This window comes from Haliaeetus albicilla, chromosome 4, assembly GCF_947461875.1.
Source record: "Haliaeetus albicilla chromosome 4, bHalAlb1.1, whole genome shotgun sequence".
NCBI classification, from domain to species: Eukaryota; Metazoa; Chordata; class Aves; order Accipitriformes; family Accipitridae; genus Haliaeetus; species Haliaeetus albicilla.
Window position 1 is genome coordinate 38392038 of NC_091486.1, and position 19345 is coordinate 38411382.

Consider the following 19345-nt stretch of genomic DNA (forward strand, 5'->3'; position numbering starts at 1 on the left):
TCGTGCAGGCCAAACTGAATGCAAGTGATCTGCATTGCAGATAAGGGAGGTGAAAGACATGTTTGGGAAGGAAAAGTTTAACTGATTGGCTAATTACTTGACTGAAATACTTGTCTCCAAAGATTATATTATTTAATCCTGTTGACATTGCATGGTGATAGCTGGGGTTTATGCTTTAATCTGTCTGAATTAAAGTGAATAAGTGTGGTGATAAATCTTTAAAAATCAAGCTGGACCTTCTGTCTCACTGATTTTATCTTTCCTTTGGGACTCAATGCTATTTTGAACAGATACTTGCCCTTTTCTCTGAATTCCATATTATACCAAATTCATTACAATGATTGCTATAATCTGTGTAGCCCTAACTGTAAGCCTCTTCAATAAATCTCTTCTGCTTTGTTTCTGCCAGGTTCTGTAATGACATCAGGACACGTAGGAGAGGACTATCTCAAGCAAGACCCAGCCTGTGAGATCACATTGCCCATCCCATCCCTGCTCCAGTTCTGGTAGAGTCAAGGAGCCACGTTATCACTTGCAGTGAAGGCCATAGGAATGATATAAAAGAAAAGGCCCTGACCCAAGGGAGCAACAATCATCTTTGAAAAACCTACAGAGATCATTAATAACTTACTGGTCCAAGATACATGGAAAATGCCAGTTTCCTGGTGCCTGGGAAGGAAGAAAAAGGGAGAGGAATTTTGTGAATACAGTAGGTATTTCACTTGGAAGAAATCAGATACATAAAAAAAATACAGAGTTTAAGAAGGGGAAATCTTAAAATATTTCCCCTGAAAAAGTTAGTTCAGATTTATTTAAATAATTACCAGAGTAACTCAGTTGCCATCAGAAAAGTTATTTAAAATCAGCATTCTAAATCAAATCCTTAAAATGAGACAGAAAGGGTCCTAGTCCTGCAGCATTGCTGCTTAGCCAAAGCATTCAACATTCAAATCAGACTATTAAATGCAAAAGAAAAAGAATAATGCACAGCAATTACTTTTGTTCACCACTTCCAGCTTTGCTCTACAGATATAAAATATACTCAAAACTCTGGCACTGTATTATCTGTTACTGCTTGTTTATAGTGAAATCTTGGATACACTTTCCTAACCATAACTGGGGTGTGGTAGGAAGTTGAGCTTGAGTGACAATGACAGGCTTAAAATTATAAACATAAGATACTTTATAAACAACCAATGCATAAATTTTATCAGGAAACAGTGGGCTGTATACACCTCTCTCTCCTTTGCTGAAGAGATAAATTAGCAGTGCTATTCCTAAACCTTAAAATCAAATAGGTAAGAAATCTTTTTAATTTAGTAATGCCTGAGGCTTTAATATGTGAGATTAAAAGACTTGATTTCTGAGTATTAGAAGAGTATCTAATAAGTAGCACAACTCCGCAAGCCTCTGACTTGGTTTTGCTCTTCCTGACTAACCAATTGCTGCAGTCACTGATCCATGTTTGTTGCACTACGTGTAGAACAGCAAGTGCCTTTTGCCTTGCTGCAAAGTGTGGGAGAAGGAAAAGAGCCTGTGCAGTAAAGGAGTCCATAAACATCCAGTGAGCTTAAAAAGCAGGAATGCCTTCTGCAGTCATGCTGGATGAGTTGGAGACCAAGGGTCTGGTAACTGACTGGTCTGTGCAGCCTTCCCCAGACAAACATATTGTGCCCAAATTCCCAGGAGGAATGGGAAATGAAATTGTTCCTCAAATCATCATTCAAAAAAAGAGAAATCCAAGACCATCTGCAGCAACCTGCATTACACAGCTGTGCAGGCATAATGCTGACCCAGGAAAAAAATGTGGGGACCGCTAGCCAAGGAGCAAAATGGCAAGGAAAGACAGGACATGTCTCCAAGGAACAACCAAGAAATGAAGGCAGGCTCATTCACACGCTGGACAGCCCATTTAGGTACTTCATCCCTATGCTTACTTGCACTGAACACCAAGCATGCCCTTCATCGCCTTATTATTCCTTATTAACTTTGCCCCATTATGCTCTGTGAGAGGAGGATGGTCACCTGTTGAAATATTGCTAATGCTCCAGCTATACTGCATAGCTATTTGCAGGGTCTTCCAAGGAATGAAAAACCAGATGCTTGGGGGAAGGAAGCGCTCCTGCCTGTTCATGAAGGCCACACAGTTCAGTCACATGTCGTTCCTTTTGACAAATTCTAGTGTTGCTTCTAGTCTACAAGACAAAACAGAAGGAAAGAAAATGGTGACTTGTCTTTTATTAAAGGGCTAACTTAAGAGACTTCTCAGATTTTGTTTATTAGGGACATCAGGTATTGATTCTATCTTTATGCAGACAAGACAATCAACAGGCTTCAGAATTTGCCTCAGTAATACTTACACATTGAGAAGTGCACTGGTTGGGTTTTTAAAATATTTTTAGAGTTTTCATAAGAATTCCAGCGTTATAGACTACTGCCTCTTGGCAGCAACTATGCTTACCCTCTGAATCAATCAGACCCTCAACATCTCCAATCAAAAAGTCATTAGACTGTATTGCTGTAGCTCTCTGCTGCTCACCAAGGCTTATTAGCTTGGAGAAAGCCTTGTGCTAATGCAACTACAGAGCTCCCAGTTCAGACAAGGTCTGCATCTGAATGGCTTAAAATGCAAGCAGAGTATAGCTGAAAAAAACCCACACCATATAGGTCTTAAAGGTGCTACATGTGTAAATTAGTCATAAGTACAAAAAAAAAAGCTCATTTTTCGTTCACTTTCCTATATTTTATTAAACAGGACCAGTCTAGCAGGGAAGCACTTTCAGAAAGCACATCAGTCAGCAAATGTGACACTGCCTCTCAGTGAAAGGCCAGGATGATGTTATGGTGCAAATTAACCTCCAATATGGCAAACTAATAACTCCCCAACTCAAAAACAGTCACAGAATTAAAGGCCAAAGACCACAGTAACACCACATATTCTGTACCAGCCCACAAGACATGGCAGATGTACTACTCTGCTCCCTCATAATGTCTGTGCCACAGTGAGACTTTCCAGATAAGACATCATACTCCGTGACCTGTCACTCATAACCACAGTGGTTGCATCAGTGCCTGCTAAACTAAAAGATTTCTATAAAATGACAACAGCAGCTATATTTCCTCTTACAAGAACTAAGCTCACTGCTTCTTCTATGCTTCCACCCCACAGCAGCCTAAAAAGTTAATCTTTGAACTCTGAATGTGAATTTGGATCCCAGTACTCACATTTGCTAAAATAAACACTAAGTGGCCTATGGCTGATTTACCACCAAAATCCAGCAGGCACAAGAAAGTAGGTAGGTCAGCATTAAATTGAATCTGATTGCATTTCCCTGGGTTTCCCAGAAGCATTTTGCTCACATTAACGCTGCATTCAGGAGCCCACAAAAAGGAGAGTTAGAAACACAATTTTAAGAGATTTAAAATATTTATAGACTGTGGTTTCATGAATACAATCAAACCTATTGCACTTTTGGGGCATATCCATTGTTCAGGTCTTCAGCTCTATGAGGACTTTTCCATTATTAACAGGAAGTTTGCAAGTAATTTAATGGTTCTTTTAAACACTATGAGCAAATTGTTGAAGCGAGCCCATATAACCCTGGAAGGAATTTGTGCATGCTTTTCTAGATACAGTTTGACTCTTACCTCCAAAGATGACATGATTTTCTCCTTACTCATCATTTCTGGCTCTAAAGCTCAATTTGTGTAGCTTACTCAGAAATGGAGTAAAAGAGAACATAGAAGAAGCATCTTCTGCAAGGGATTCAAGACTCTGTAGAGCTTTACAACTTCTCTCGATTCCTCAGCATGCGTTTTTCAACATAGCAGCTTCTCAGAAGTTTTCAAAAGTTGGTGGGCACATTTTAAGAGAATCAGAGAAGGAAAACTAATTCATATCATTTTTGCACTGCTCTCTTACCAAGATTTTCTGTTACTGTGATTTCTGCTTATTGTGACCCCAACATAGAGAGGGAGATAGATACATATTTGCAGGGATTTTTTGTTTGTTTAGGGTTTTTTGAGTAAGAGTTGTAAAGGGGATGTAAACAACTCTGCTCATAACCAGAAGTGGTATCCCAGGCTATTCTGTAGAAAGGTGGTCAACAGCATTTTGGCCTCCAATTTCCAGCACCAAATTAACCCTTTCATTTTGTATGAGAAGGGCAGCATCGAGAACAAATAGGCAGACCATTTATCTATCTGTGAAAAAAAGCAGTCCTCTAATTAACTGTAATTAATCATTTCTAAGTGGAAATATAGAAATGTCTTGTCTGGCACTTATTATTAACATCAGGAAATTACTGTTTGGGGGTAGAAAGTAACTGGTCTTAAACTGCAGACATACTATACTAGGAACTGACTGACCTCCTATAGACACAGCTTTAAACAGCTCTTGTTTCTGACAGGAGGCAAAGGTGCTAAACCCCACTTTGTCAGATGCTGCAATAATCATGGGTGACAAGGATTGCACTTCTCCATTTACAGGGATTAAGCAAAGTCACGGCTTCCCTAAAAATTTAGTTCTGTTTTCAGAAGTGTTTACAAGGACAGGGGAGGTATTATAGAAACACGTATCAAATTCAACTGATTTCTTCAGCAAAAAAATACAGAACCCGGATTTTAGAAATAAAAATATACAATTTTTTTTAAAATGTTAGCTTCAGAGCATATAAAATTACATCATTTAATTTCAACCCAAAGGAACCCTCAAGATCTAAGCATTTCTGTAGCTAAAAGAAAAGCCCATTGCACCATCTGCTGGACACTCTTTTAAACCAAGTTCTGAAAGAGACAACAAACACTCTACAGGTACAGGCTGCTTATTTCAGACCCTGAGCTCAGGCAGAAGCCCTGTGTCAAAATGCAGTAACTGCAAGCCTATAAAACCATTCTGAGCTTCAGGATTTCTGCTAAAAGGTAGAAGAGAAGCTGCAGTTTACCAACACCAAAGGTAATGCTTCTGAGCACTTTCTGTTTTGATATGACAGCCTAGTAAAAAGGACAAGCAAGCTCTCCAAACCGCATTCAGCCATCCATCTGCAAAGATGATGACTGGCTTGCAGCAGGTTTTGTTTTGGGTTTGGTTTTTTTGTTGGTTTTTTTTTTTAAAAAACAATTGCCGTATTTCCTACTGCTGCAAACATTTCTGCATCTCTGAGGTTTGTACATGCAGCTTTTACCAATGGGCAGCGTATCTAATAGATGGCACATATAAACATTTTTTGCATAGGTTTTAAAATCTGAAATTGTTCAAATCTAGGTGTTTATGAAATGAATTTTAGAAGTTCACTGGCAGGTCTAGGAGAATTTATATAAACTTTTAGTATGACTGTGTCACAAAAAATCCTGGGTCCTAAAAAAAAATTAATCTAATCCTCAAACCCCACAGATAATTGAACCCCCACAGGATCCTCTGTGTGAATACTAACTGGGCTGTATGGCTATACAGCCATATATAGGTTTTAACCACAAAACTGGTTTTAACCACAAAACCCATACATGGCTCAAAAGCCTGAGTCCTGACACAGTGATACACTACATCAATCTACCCAAAATGCTCAAACATCCTATTTTAAAAAGGACAGCAGGGAAGAAGGGGAAGAGGAGTATTATACTTTTACATTTAAATTTATCTGGCTGTTACATTTTGTTTAGCATTTCATTTCAGACATAACTTTTCAGCTGACAGAAGTGATGATCGCACTTTGAATTCCATAAAAACATGCCTCTCACCTGCTTGTTCATTTTATGCCTTTTCTGTCCCTGAATGCTTTATCAGCAAGTCTGAAAAGACATGAAGTAATTACTATATTCACAGGTTTTACATTTAAATTTGGACCTTTGAGAAGCAGGCATTAAAAGTTAACACAATCAATGAAGATGAGGAGCAAAAAAAAAAAAACCTGCTTAAGAACCCCCAAAGACCACACCATAAAGACTGAATTTCCCTGTAAAACAATTTAGGCATCACAGCAATTGATGCTACCGATAAAGCAGTGATGGTTGGCATGTTTGGAATTTCATGCAACATTTCTTCCTTGTATTTGTCTTTCTTGTCCCTAACACAGTGGTCAGGGACACAAATAAAGTCAGTTTCTGCTCAAACACCGCATTATTCTCCTTCTAGACTATGGGGAAGTCACACTTTCATCAAAACCACAGGTATAAAATTCAATAGCTCTGTATACTACTGGCCAAATAAATAATTGAACAGTACTATCTTACACCATTTTTCAGTGACAGTAGTACCTGAAAGCTGCATTTCCATTGCTCTTGGTGAGAGGGGCTCTGAACAGGGAGAAGAGCATCCTGCCTGGCAATCCTAGGCTATTCTAGAAGATATCACTGAAATAATCTGTTGCAGCCCCAGCCTGTAATTTTATTCACCTATAATTCAGCTGACACCATTGCCCTGGATTCCTCCTCCTTGTTAGAAATTAAAATGGCTGAAGTCAAACATGAAATACTACACTATTTCAAAAATCTGTTTGGGAATTCAAAACACAGGGACAACTGGACCCTGCAATACCTCTTATGCCCTACTGACACTTTAAAATCCTTTCCTCCCTTCAGTCTCAGCAGTAAAACCAGCTTTAAAACATTCCTGTATTTTTAATGTAGTTGACTGATTTCTGCTGAGTGTCTTTACTCTCTCCTCCCCTCCTCCTTCAGTTGCACCAAGTTCCCAGGCAAAGAGAACTTAGAGCAAGAAGTACCCAGGAAAAAACAAAATCCTAGCTCACTCTGCCTCATGCAGACAAGGCAGGCATGAAAATCATCCTTAAAATTCAAGTTTCCATAATTTTTCAAGTGCCCCCTTTAAAAACTCCCTAGTAATCAAATTGTTCCTAGATCTGCTGAACCTATTAAGAAACACCTCTGTGAGCAGAAACAAGACCTCTCTGCCAACTGCTTTATCTCAGTGAAGAATTTGTTAGGTACGGGTCCTAACTGGCTTATCCATAATTTAGTCCTGACACCAGCTACATACGTGGACGTCTCCAGAGGCTGAAAGACTCTCCTGCCGTTGCAAGCACAAAACAGCTTCCAGGGTTTACAAGACTGAGGGCACTCAGAAGGGATTTGGACATCCAACCAAAATTGTACAGCAATGAATCAGCAGTCTGTAAGTGCAGGACCTCCAGGAAATAAACTGGAGAGAAATACGAGTGATTATCGTTTCAAGCATCTTTATCCTGACATCCCTTACATGTATATCAGACTACATGGGTACAGCTTAGACACTAATATGATCCAGGTAGACATCATAGCCAGACAGAATAAAATACCAAGTAGTTTTGGCTGTTCTGAGCTGACAAAGCATCGGTTTGGGCTTATTAAGTACTCAGCTAGGAGGCTGGAGAACTGGGCTCCCCGTTCCTCCTACTGACTTCACGCCCTAAAACAAAAGTATTAAGTACACAACGTATTTCATTAGAATAGACATCATTGTGGATATAGGTATAAAAAGCCCTACTTGACTCTCAGCATGCAGCACTGCTGCTGGAAGACAAATTTAAAGCTAAGGATAATGGGGAATTACACAGAATTACAGCTCTACCACACATAAGTGCATCCCTAACTGCCCAGGAGAGACTTGAGTACCAAACACTGCCCAGCTATCTGGAAAAAAGAGATACTCATTTTCTCTCACATTTGCTCTGGCTGCTTGCGAAGAGTTTGCATGCAATTTCCACAAGGATTTCCAGACTTTCCAGTCTTCCTATGTTTTTATATATATATAAATTTATTAAAAATGTTTATATATATATATATATATAAAAATAAAATTTCAGTGCACTCAGTAAGGTGTTTGGAGTGTGATCAGCACAGACCTGAAGGGGAGCCAGCTTCCAGAGATCGCAATACATGCAAAAGAGACCCATGGTGTTTAAAGATGAAGGATGAAGTCCAGCTACTTCAGGTAAGTCTGCATTTAGCTGTAATTCACTATTGGACTTCAATATATACATAATATACACACATATGTATGATACATATATAAAGTGTTTTTAAACACAGAAACAGTATTTTTAGTAGCAGAAGAAGAATTGCTCATCAGCTGAAATCTTCCAAAGAAAAAGTTATACTCAAAGGCATCCAAAGACCATTGAAATAATGACAAATCTCAAAGAAATTCCAGGAGAAGATGTACCAAGTACTCTGTCCCCAGGAGGGAAAGGCAGGTTTGGACCCTGTTGCCTTGCCAGGGCATGCCCGTATTGCCACAGTCTTGGCAAATGGCCAACAACCAGAGCCATTGTTTCAACCCTTTCAGTCATGCTTTGGTTATCTCTAACCTAGGGGAACCTCACACACAAATAGGTTGAAGAATGATGCAGACAGGAGGTAGTATCACTAGAACAATGTAGCTGATGCAATGCCATTTTCCATGCAGCAAATGGTAGCTATTTTTTTGCCAACTCACAGACATTTGGATAAGACAGCTTATTCTGTCTTGTGATATAAAGCCATTTCTAATCACCCGCTAAAGCGTGGTAAAACAATCAATGCAATTAAGATTAATTACTCTGTTAGCATGAAAAAGTGTCCCAGACCTTTATATTATAGCTTAAGAACACCAAAGAAAAATAGCTACTCAAGAATCCTCTCCAGAGAACAAAAACTTCCCTTTTCTCATCCAGCAAAACAAAACAAAACAAAGAAACAAACCAATTTACTTCCTTCCAGAAATGGCTTCCTATACTGCCATTACTTAATCCTCAAGGTGACCTGATTTAGGCTGAAAGTACCAATAGATTACCAATAGAAGGAAGGAATAAAAATAGCACAGAAATGGTATGTGCTGTTCTCTTGAGACTCACGAACACAAAGGACAAGGACAAAATCTTCCTGACGGTTCAAGGAAAAAAGAAAAGATAAAAGAAGGAAAAGAGTAGCAGAATCCTCCACTCTCCAAACTATAAACTTCCATCCTCCCAAAAAGCCGGGTCTTGTCAACAGATAGGCTTCCCTTTCTTTAACAGAAACTCTAGCCAGATTTTAAATTAACCTTAAGAAAGGGTCATTTTCTATACTTTTGCTGGAGCATGGGAAGGAATTATGAATCATTTTGGAAAATTAGCAGCATAGTCTAAATTTTTCATATTTAGATCAGGAAACAAACATACTAAAAAAATGCCTAGAAGTAATCCCTCCCCCAGAAACCCCTTCTGTTGAAGCTAAAAGTTCCTTTTAGAATATCCAGCACATAGTTTGCACATTGCACATTTTTAATCTACATTACTGAGGTGGGGTTTTATTTTTCCCCAAGTGTTTGTTTGTATTATCTTAAGGAACACAACACCCATAGTGGCTATCACTTGTTGAAAGTCTCTACCAGAACCACTGAAGTCAAGAAGCAGCAACAACTGTGACGTTGTCAGTAGTTTAATATCTGGTTTGTTTTGGTTTCCAGAAGACTACACTTCCTCTAGTATCACAGAGAAGAAGACGACAGAATAGGAAGCCAAAAGAGACAGCTGGAAACAGACCCCTTGTGCTTCTCAAATGTAAGGTGTATAGTCATCAAAGAACCAATTTTTTTGCTGCTACACAGCCAAAAAGGTAGGTCAGAGCACAAAGGCAATATGGTAAGATCTGGTTTTCACTCTCATTTTTCACAAGTAGGAGCTTATCTCACCCTCGTGTGCACAACATGCTCCAGGAAAGGCATATGGTGCTCTTGATCTCCAGCAGTGAAAGACGGTACATGTCGTAAGCTATTGCTCCCACCTGTCACCTTAAATTATACAATGACCATAGCAGAATTTGATTCATGCACGGGTAGAGGAGTCTGAGCGTTAGGGGTAGCTCTGTGTAAATCCCCCAGGGAAAGTCTGATAGAGAATTATAGGCAAACACAGCCCTACCTTAAGTAGCTGAACTTTGTCCTTCATCTTTAAACACCATGAGTCTCCTGACCATGTAAGTAGGACCTTGAGAAACTGGCTCTCCTGCAAAACAAATCCATGCTGATCACATTCCCAACACCTGACTGAGCACCCTGCTATGGCCCACAACTAACCATGTATAGCTGTTGGTGACAGTGCATCCAGTGCAGAAAAGGTACTGACAGATGCCAAGTTTCTGTATATGTACAGCACTCTGCCCACTCATTGTCTGAACTCAATTTAAAAAAAAATACTTGCCACAGCTATACCAACAAAATAGGATTTACAAAATACAGAAACATGTATGTACTTACCTGCATATGATTGCACTGAAAAGCACTTAGTTCTGTGTTAAATGCATTAAAGGATTACAGGTTTGCATTTAGACATCTTGCAGAACTTGTGAGCCAGCATAATCATTCAAGGAGAAGCCTAGAAGGAAACAGTAGGACATTCCACCTTTGCTTTCTCTTTCGCAGTGTTTTTACAAAACAGAAAACAATCCTTTCAGAACATCCTGAAATCCAAAACCACCTAACTTCCCTAAGGATTAAATCAGCTTTTAGATATGTATACACTGTTCACTCTGCTTTTCATAAATATCTAGGAGGATAACAGCCCTTAGTAAGGGGTTTTAACTATGTTTAGACCAGGTTTTGCAAAGTAGAGTGCAAGTTCAGAGTAAAACCTATTCTGAGATCTAATTTTTCAGATAGTGGGTTTGATTCTCATCTTATTTGCAGCAATAATTCCACAAATGCCACTTTGCTCCACTGATTTGTGAAACAAGTTCAGAGACTTCAGAACAGGTTTTCAAACAGATGAACATGAATCCTGCACAATGCCTTCATGTCAACACTGAGTGGAGTACTTCTCCACTAATTACAAGAAAGCTTGGTAAGTCAAACCAGATGAAAGTTACGCTACTAAGGAAATTATATTTGCATGAAGCTTTTCGTTTGTTTGTGGAATTTCACAGCTATCCAGATCACAGGTATTTTTAATACAGACAGATATGTACATCAAGAGTAGGAAGGATGAGCCTCAAAGATGTGTTCACAGCTGGCACACACTAACGCTTCCATCCTGCTGTGGTCTTCTACCCTACTTGCTTAAATCACCAACTTTAGAAGACAAACAAGAAGCACACAAAATGGAACCCTTCCAAATTGCCACTTCTTCAAAAACAACTGCTGCTGATGAAGCCTGATCCAAAAGACCATTTAAAATTAAAATCTGAGTGTAACAGATCAACCTCTGCATACTACAGGTAAAATAGATGTATATATACACCTTTTACTTTTTCATTTATCATTATGTACTGCTTCAGTTTACAATAAAAAAAAACCACAGCGTGTATCATCAGCACATTCTCATCAGGAGAATTTAAGGCTATACTCAGGAGAGAGAAAAATGTAGTCAAATGACAGACTTTGGCAAGGCAAGCTGTGGTGAACACCATTATTGTATGTCAAGTTGGTACAGCTCCGGCTACCCACCCTGCAGGCTGCGGTGCCGCTGGGGCAGAGAGGATGCACAGACCCTTTCCCAGGGCAGAGCTTTGGTTCACCACTGATCAAAATGCAGGACTACAAGCTAGATAATGTCTGCTGCAGGAACAGAAACACTCTGCCGAAGGGTAGTAACGTCTCAAACTGCTACAACTGTTCATTGAGTGAGCATGAGCCCTAAATCTTTACACTGTATCTCAAGGATTAGTCCAGCTTTACCACTATGTTGTCTGACAGGTTAAATCACCTCTTTACACCCATCCCTTCTGTTCCTCTCATGCATTTTGATTTTTGCCATTGGTGGAGGGATAGTGGATCCCTCAGTCTGTTTTAGTCTATAGCCCCTACTATAACAAAAAAAATTATTTCTCAGTGACAGTTATCACAAAAGCAAATATGCAGCCAACAAAATGAGTGATTATCCCAATATGAATATATGAATAATTGTTCGTTTGGTGCTTTTAAGTAGGACTGCTTAGAAATTACAATAGTCACAACTAAAAATCAGAAAGCATATGTATTTGCAATCTAGTTGCCAGGATTGCTACTGAGTAAGAGTCAGTAGCCATTAAATTCTCCTCACAGATCCTCTGTTTAAGTTACCTTCTGGCATCAGTGAATTTGCACCACAAGAAGCTTCCTGAAAGCAGGAACAGGCTTCTCAGCCAGCTTTTTTTTTTTCTTACTGTTCCAGGAGTTACTAAAAATTTAGAGTTTAATGCCTTCTCAGTCATTGCTCTATTACCCAACATGAATTGTATCTACTTCTTTTACTCGCAGGTTTCTTTGTAGAAGGGAGGAAATTTGGTCAAAAAATAACCTGCGTATGAATTCCTGCTCTTTGGTATGCAGCTAAGTCCCTGAGTGTGATAAAGAAATAACTAAGAGAAATTCAGCCATAAATCTGTTATTTCATGGAGTTATATATACCCAATTCCTTAGCAGTTACAAAAGTTTATATTTTATTTTAACTGGAAGGGCAGCAAAATTCAGAATAGCACCATGGGTATTTGTTCTTTGAATTGGGAGGGGGGAACCTATAGAGAACTACTAATTTTATTCCAGGCAGTATCTACTGTGTTTCTTTTTCCTTAAACACACAGAAACAAAAATAAATGGCCCCACTGGCCAGTAGTTTTCCTCTTTTCTAAGGAACTCAGAGACTAATATGTCACTTTCAGACAAAAGAGACTTGGGCTGCAGGCTTTTTCAACACACAGAAAATTACTCTGTTACTTCTGGGATTTTGTTAAGAAGGCAGCCTGCCTCTTTCTATTACTCTCTTCTTTTTTTCAAAACACTCAAACAAGCAAACAATTAGCTCAATGGGCTACTGATTACAGTCTCTTTGGAAGGAGTGAAGCATGAGCTCTTCAGCTGGAGAGTGATAGACCTGAAACCTCCAATAAATACCAAAAAGGACAGGGGAAGACTGTTTCATCACCAACAGCCCTCTCCTGAGGTCTTTCTGTAGCTAGTGTCTCTACCTCAAAAAGGCCAACACACACAAAAATCCTGGTGACAAATCTCTTCTTCACATGTAAGTATTTCTAACCACAATGAAACTAAACAGCAAAATTCCTTTTTGTCTCTGCCACCACGCCCACCTCAGTACTTTTTGTGCCAAATTTAACCAGCTAGCAAAAAGGTGTTCAAAGCTTATTTTTCAAGTTGGTTTTTTTTTTTTTTTTCCCTTCAGACTCCACCATTGCTGTTGGAAAAATTACTCTTGCCAGATTGCTGTGCTGCTTCAGGGCTCTCCTCTCCTGTTTGACAGAGGCCTGAGGCTACAGTCTGAGTGCTCACTCTTTGCTGCTCGCTTCAAGACTCCAACAAGCTCTTAGTTTAAAGTGTGACCGCAGATGTGGGCAGTGATGTACTCCTTGTGAATGCTGTTTGGAAAATAAGAGTCTCAACACTAAGATTTTACCCACTGTCTCCCAGTGTGGTGGGTTGACCCTGGCTGGATGCCAGGTTCCCACCAAAGCCCTTCTATCACTCCCCCTCCTCAGCTGGACAGGGGAGAGAAAATATAACAAAGAGCTTGTGGGTTGAGATAAGGACAGGAGAGATCACTCACCAATTACCATCACAGGCAAAACAGACTCAGCTTGGGGAAAATTAACTCAATTTATTACAAATCAACCAGAGTAGGGTAATAAGAAATAAAACCAAATCTTAAAACACCTTCCCTCCACCCCTCCCTTCTTCCCAGGGACAACTTCACTCCCAGATTCTCTACCAACCCCCCTCCACAGCGGCACAGGGGGACAGGGAATAGGGTTTACGGTCAGTTCATCACACGTTATTTTCTGCCGCTTCATCCTCCTCAGGGGCAGGACTCATCACATTCTTCCCCTGCTCCAACGTGGGGTCCCTCCCACAGGAGACAGTCCTCCACAAACTTCTCCAACGTGGGTCCTTCCCACGGGCTGCAGTTCTTCAGAAACTGCTCCAGCATGGGTCCCTTCCACGGCGTGCAGTCCTTCAGGAGCACCCTGCTCCAGCGTGGGTCCCCCACGGGGTCACAAGTCCTACCAGAAAAACCTGCTCTGTGGGCTCCTCTCTCCACAGATCCGCAGGTCCTGCCAGGAGCCTGCTCCAGCGTGGGCTTCCCACGGGGTCACAGCCTCCTTTGGGTACCCACGTGCTCTGGCATGGGGTCCTCCATGGGCTGCAGGTGGGTATCTGCTCCACCATGGACCTCCATGGGCTGCAGGGGGACAGCCTGCCTCACCATGGTCTTCCCCACGGGCTGCAGGGGAATCTCTGCTCCGGCGCCTGGAGCACCTCCTCCCCCTCCTTCTTCACTGACCTTGGTGTCTGCAGGGTTGTTTCTCTTACATGTTCTCACTCCTCTCTCTGGCTGCCGTTTCCGTCGGTCCCAACTTTTTTTTGTCCTTCTTAAAAATGTTATCAGAGAGGCATTACCACTACCGCTGATTGACTCGGCCTTGGCCGCCAGCGGGTCCGTCTCAGAGCCGGCTGGTATTAGCTCTGTCGGACACAGGGGAAGCTTCCAGCAGCTTCTTACAGAAGCCACCCCTGTAACCCCCCCCTGCTACCAAAACCTTACCACACAAAGCCAATACACCCAGTTCAAAGGATCCCCAGAACAGAAGCAACCTATAGACCCAGCAATGAATAGCATTTTCATAGAACAGCAAGTATGAAACACATTACATCATATCATGGAGAAATTTTCTTAGATGAAACTGATACAGATCCCTCAACTATCATTTAAAAAAAAAAAGGACTGAAAGACCTTCAGTCTGCCCAATAAACAAGCAACACCCAAGTTCTTATCTACTTTGCCTGGAGAAAAAAGTAAGCTGTAACTCCTGGATTTTGCATTTATGATTCTGAAAAATTTAGGGATTAAGTCACCCTGTGAAGAAGAAACTCATTCATCTCAAAGTTTAAAACTGAGGAAGGTTCCACCTTCACCAGGGTGAGTATATGCCAAAATACTTAAAATCAGAACACCCAGTTTTGCTGTGGGTTATTACAGTGAAAAATTCTGAAGGGAAGATACCCACCACCAGTGCTTTAATCTCTTTTGCAAATTGCTGTCCCTACACATGCCCAATACCCTCTCATCCGCCCCCAGTTCCTGTACAGATTGGTGGGAGAGTACATATGGAAAGGAGTTCACTCAATCTTCACACACTACACAGAGTCCTTACCTAAACAAATTAACACCACAAACCATTTGGCCAGTTCAGCCAATGGGAAAGCTACGGATGTTATAAAATGAAAAAGAATGAGCCCAGTGCACCTGCCTGGTGGCAGGTCACAGCAGATTCAATTTCAGTAATAGCAAGAGTATTTTAGACTTAGATTAAGAGGCTTTCATGGCCTCTATATTTGCAGCAGAGAACACGGGGTGAATTGATTAACAGTCTTCATCAAACAGTAGGTAGTACAGCAAACAAAAGAGTAGATAACCTCAATTTTAAAGCTGATTGTTTTTCCTGGCCTTATTATAAGCTAGTTACTCCTAATCTGGAAAAATCATGAGATCATTTGATGTCAAACTTTAACAAGAATGCCTTATAGTACTCATCTATTTAAAAATTTAATAAAGTTTAACTAAAATCTGTCTGTCTGTTTTCTGCACCCATGCTTCTGCAGAGCAAGCATTTGGATGTCCATTCGCATGCATAAGATGGGAAAATGAGCTTTGAAAAGAGTAACTATGGGATTGCATCTACCACCATTCTGAATAAATTCCAAGTTTGCAGTAGCTGGAGTTTGTTATCTTAACTTTATTGCGCAAAACATCTATACAGCTTTGCTATTCTTGTTAACCCTTGATATTCTCTGACACAGCACTGACTGAACTGGCTATATGTACCACATCCTCTGCTCTTTATTAGCAATCCAAGAGAAGACTAAGGGCTCTTCACCATGGATACACTGAGAAGCTCAGTTTTATTGCTCACATTGCAACAAAATGAGAATTTTACTCTATAAGCAATAGTGACACAAGTATGACTGTTTACTTCTATCAGTTAAGTACCTCAGAATTCCTGGCATCTATCACTGCAAGGTTTTGGTCTTCTGAAACACATGAGTGCTTACAGCTGTTGAGCTCAGATACTTTGTTGTAACTTAATCAATTATATTGTCTTCACAGCTCTTCAGGGCATGGTGTTCGTAAAAACAGGCAAACACATCATACATAAAGAACAGGCGAGTTCTGCAGCACACAGCCTAGTCTTTGGTAACACTCAGTATCTTTGGTCCATGACACAGAAAGCTCTTATCTCGCTCCAGGTCAAGGAAAAGCATCCTGAAGGTCATTAGCACTACATTTCTGAAGTTCAAGTATCCTATCACTGGCAAACACAGTAGCTAAACAGTGATCACAGTGCAGTACAATAATCAGTAACATTCATAAGAACCCAACTAAACCTTTAATTCCTTCTCAAACAAAAGGAGGGAGGAGTCTGATTATTTTAGGATTCATAGCAAAAGTTGCTGAACTATTTCTGAAAATTCTCAAAAGGCAATTCAGACACAGACTTCATACAAGGGAGAAGTTTTGTTAGCACTTTTTGTGGTTTAACCCCAGCCAGCAACTAAGCACCGTGCAGCCACTCACACACTTCCCCCCCACACCCAGTGGGATGGGGGAGAGAATCGTAAAGAAAAAGGTAAAACTTGTGGGTTGAGATAAGAACAATTTAATAGAACAGAAGGGAAGAAACTAATAACAATAACAAAATGACAATACTAATAAAAGGATTGGAATATACAAAACAAGTGATGCTCAATGCAATTGCTCACCACTCGCCAACCAATGCCCAGTTAGTCCCTGAGCAGCAGTCCCCCCAGGCCAACTCCCCCTAGTTTATATACTAGATGTGACATCACATGGTATGGAATACCCCTTTGGCCACTTTGGGTCAGGTGCCCTGGCCGTGTCCCCTCCCAAATTCTTGTGTCCCTCCAGCCTTCTTGCTGGCTGGGCATGAGAATCCAAAAAACCCTTGACTTAGTCTAAACTCTGCCTAGCAACAACTGAAAACATCCGTGTGTTATCAACATTCTTCTCATACTGAACCCAAAACACAATACTATACCAGCAATTAGAAAGAAAATTAACTCTATCCCAGCTGAAACCAGGACAGCACTTCTAGAAGTTACTCTGAATTTTACAGAATCAGATCCTAAAGCAAAGTCCTACGGCAAAAGATAAGGGATTTCTTTCCTCCATTGTAAATAAATCCATATTGTTCACTGGGTCCCTGCAGAGATGCTGTAACCAGCCATGTTTAGTTCATATTTTTAGTTTTCACAGTTCTCCCTACAGCTTTTCTGACAAGCTTGTCACATTTTCAAGAAGCACCTCAAAAGGCAAGCCTTATTTATTATAACTTATCATAATTCCATCCAATGCAATGGAGCTGCCTTGAATGGCACAGATGAAAATTCTCCAGTTTTATCGGGTCTGCTTTCCTATTATACTTTATACTCTATTTATACTATAATATTATAGTATTATCTTCAGCATGCCATGTGTAAAAGCATATAGATAAGTTGTCTTTTATCCAGTTTCTTTGATGCTTTTCTACCAAAGCAGAAAATTAACTCCTCTAAGAAACTGTATTGCTCTAACTTTTTCAAGCCTACAGTTCATACAAGTTTGTTTCTTTCACCTGTAACAGCAAGAAACTTAGGAACTACATAACCAATTTACTAGTGTTAGTGCCATACAGAAGCAACACAAACTCCAACCTGAGTAAATAGTTCTGCAAGGTCATCCCACCAAATACATCTCAAAATGGAACATGGGTACCCTGGACTAGGAGACAGAATAATGTATTTTTTCATCTCAGAATTCACTTCCCCCCCACCCAAGACAAAGTACCAAAACTGCAACTATAAACATTTAAGTACAGCTGTCCTTACAGCTCTGACAACAGCCTCTACTCACTCAGTTGTATTACTCTAGTGTAATCTGCATATTCTTTAATATGACTTTCTTTTAACCTGTGCATTTATTATATTTTTGTACATAATCAAGCCATTTTTAGTCAAGCTGGCAGTAGAAGTGGAATGTGAAGTAAATTGGTTTTCAAAGCCACTATGACACACCAAAAACAGTAGGGGAAAAAATGGTAGTAAAGTGCAGCCTTGTAAGATTTTGCTTCATCAGAAATAAAGAAAAATAGTGGCTGTTAATAAAAATGCCAAGTGAACTGATGTTTCATTAAAGCAAAAAAATTCCAGCAGCTCAAAAAACAAATTTAGCTCTTAAGACACCACATATTCACTGTTTACTATTGCCATAGATAAAGGCTAAAATAAGTCCACAGTCTGGTTGTCTGTATATATATTTATTAAATCTAAGGCAGCTACTTTGGGATGTCAGTGTCCTTTAGAAAGCTACAACAAAAACAATTACCCTATTTTAAAACAAAGTTACTTGAAAACCAAGGAGCACAATAAATAACAAACTTCATAGCCCATAATCTCAATCTAAAGACAAGTTATTCTGGAAATTGAAGACATTTACCTCTGGACTACTTGCCTAAATCAGAGGCTTTGTTTGTGAAGCATGGATTCTCAGTTTACCTACAATGTATTTTTTGCATTGTTTGAAAGACACTGGCACATGGAGTAGTTGTTTCAGAAAAAGAAACCAAACCTAAGAAAGTAAAAAAGGCATGGGATAGGATAAAAGATTATGTTACATTGCTCTAATTCTGGGCTACAGGCTAGCATAAAGAAGTGCTGAAAGGCAGTATTTTAATATGGTTAAAAACGACAGCTATAGCTTTCTTTGACCTGTTTCCAGGCTGCTCAGTACAGTCCATTCTTTATTCATGAAGCAGGTCACCTTTTCCTCCAGTTGAATAAAAGCTTACAGGTCAATTTATGGACTTCCATGAAAGCTTTATATCAGTAGTGTTTCTAGTTGTGCTAGAAACTTCCAGGACAGGGACACCCTTACAGAGCCATGATAAGACCCTTTGATCTCATGGATTTATGTATTTGGTTGGTAAACTGTTAACACTAAACTACTATTATAGGAATCAGAAATTACATCACCAAGCTTTGAAAAATAAACCCGAAAAAAATCAAGTAAACCCCATTGTGCTAGGAAGATACGGTATGCAGTAAGATGTACTGTATACACAGAGCGTTTCAGATTCTTTCCCGACATAGTCCATCACACTTCCACTCTAGCTTTCAGGTTTCTTAAACACGTTTTGGGTTAGGACTAACCATTCCACAAGGAATAGGCTCATAAAATAGCAGCAATTAATATGAAAAGGGAAAGCATGAAATTAAAATTTGCAGTCATCTCTCACATCTTCATAGCTTACCTCTCAATTTTCTAAGTCCTCCTTTCCCAGTAAAGGGACTTTTTCCCCTCTTGTCTACACATAAATTATACACATATTATGCATGTAATTATGCACATAA

At 39.9% G+C, this 19345-nt stretch overlaps 1 long non-coding RNA gene across 2 annotated transcripts in view; it reads right to left on the reverse strand.

Annotated features, from left to right (window-relative positions):
- Window positions 1-19345, reverse strand: part of LOC138685150 (uncharacterized) — a 138028-nt gene that overhangs the window by 114047 nt on the left and 4636 nt on the right. Inside the window, exons 2-6 of one of the 2 annotated variants that reach the window (XR_011324417.1) lie at window positions 10211-10328; window positions 6995-7156; window positions 5737-5787; window positions 2026-2195; window positions 632-669 (exon numbers count right to left, since the gene is read on the reverse strand). This is a non-coding gene — a long non-coding RNA (uncharacterized lncRNA). The remainder of the gene's footprint in view (window positions 1-631; window positions 670-2025; window positions 2196-5736; window positions 5788-6994; window positions 7157-10210; window positions 10329-19345) is intronic. The other variant, XR_011324416.1, reaches the window with a different exon arrangement.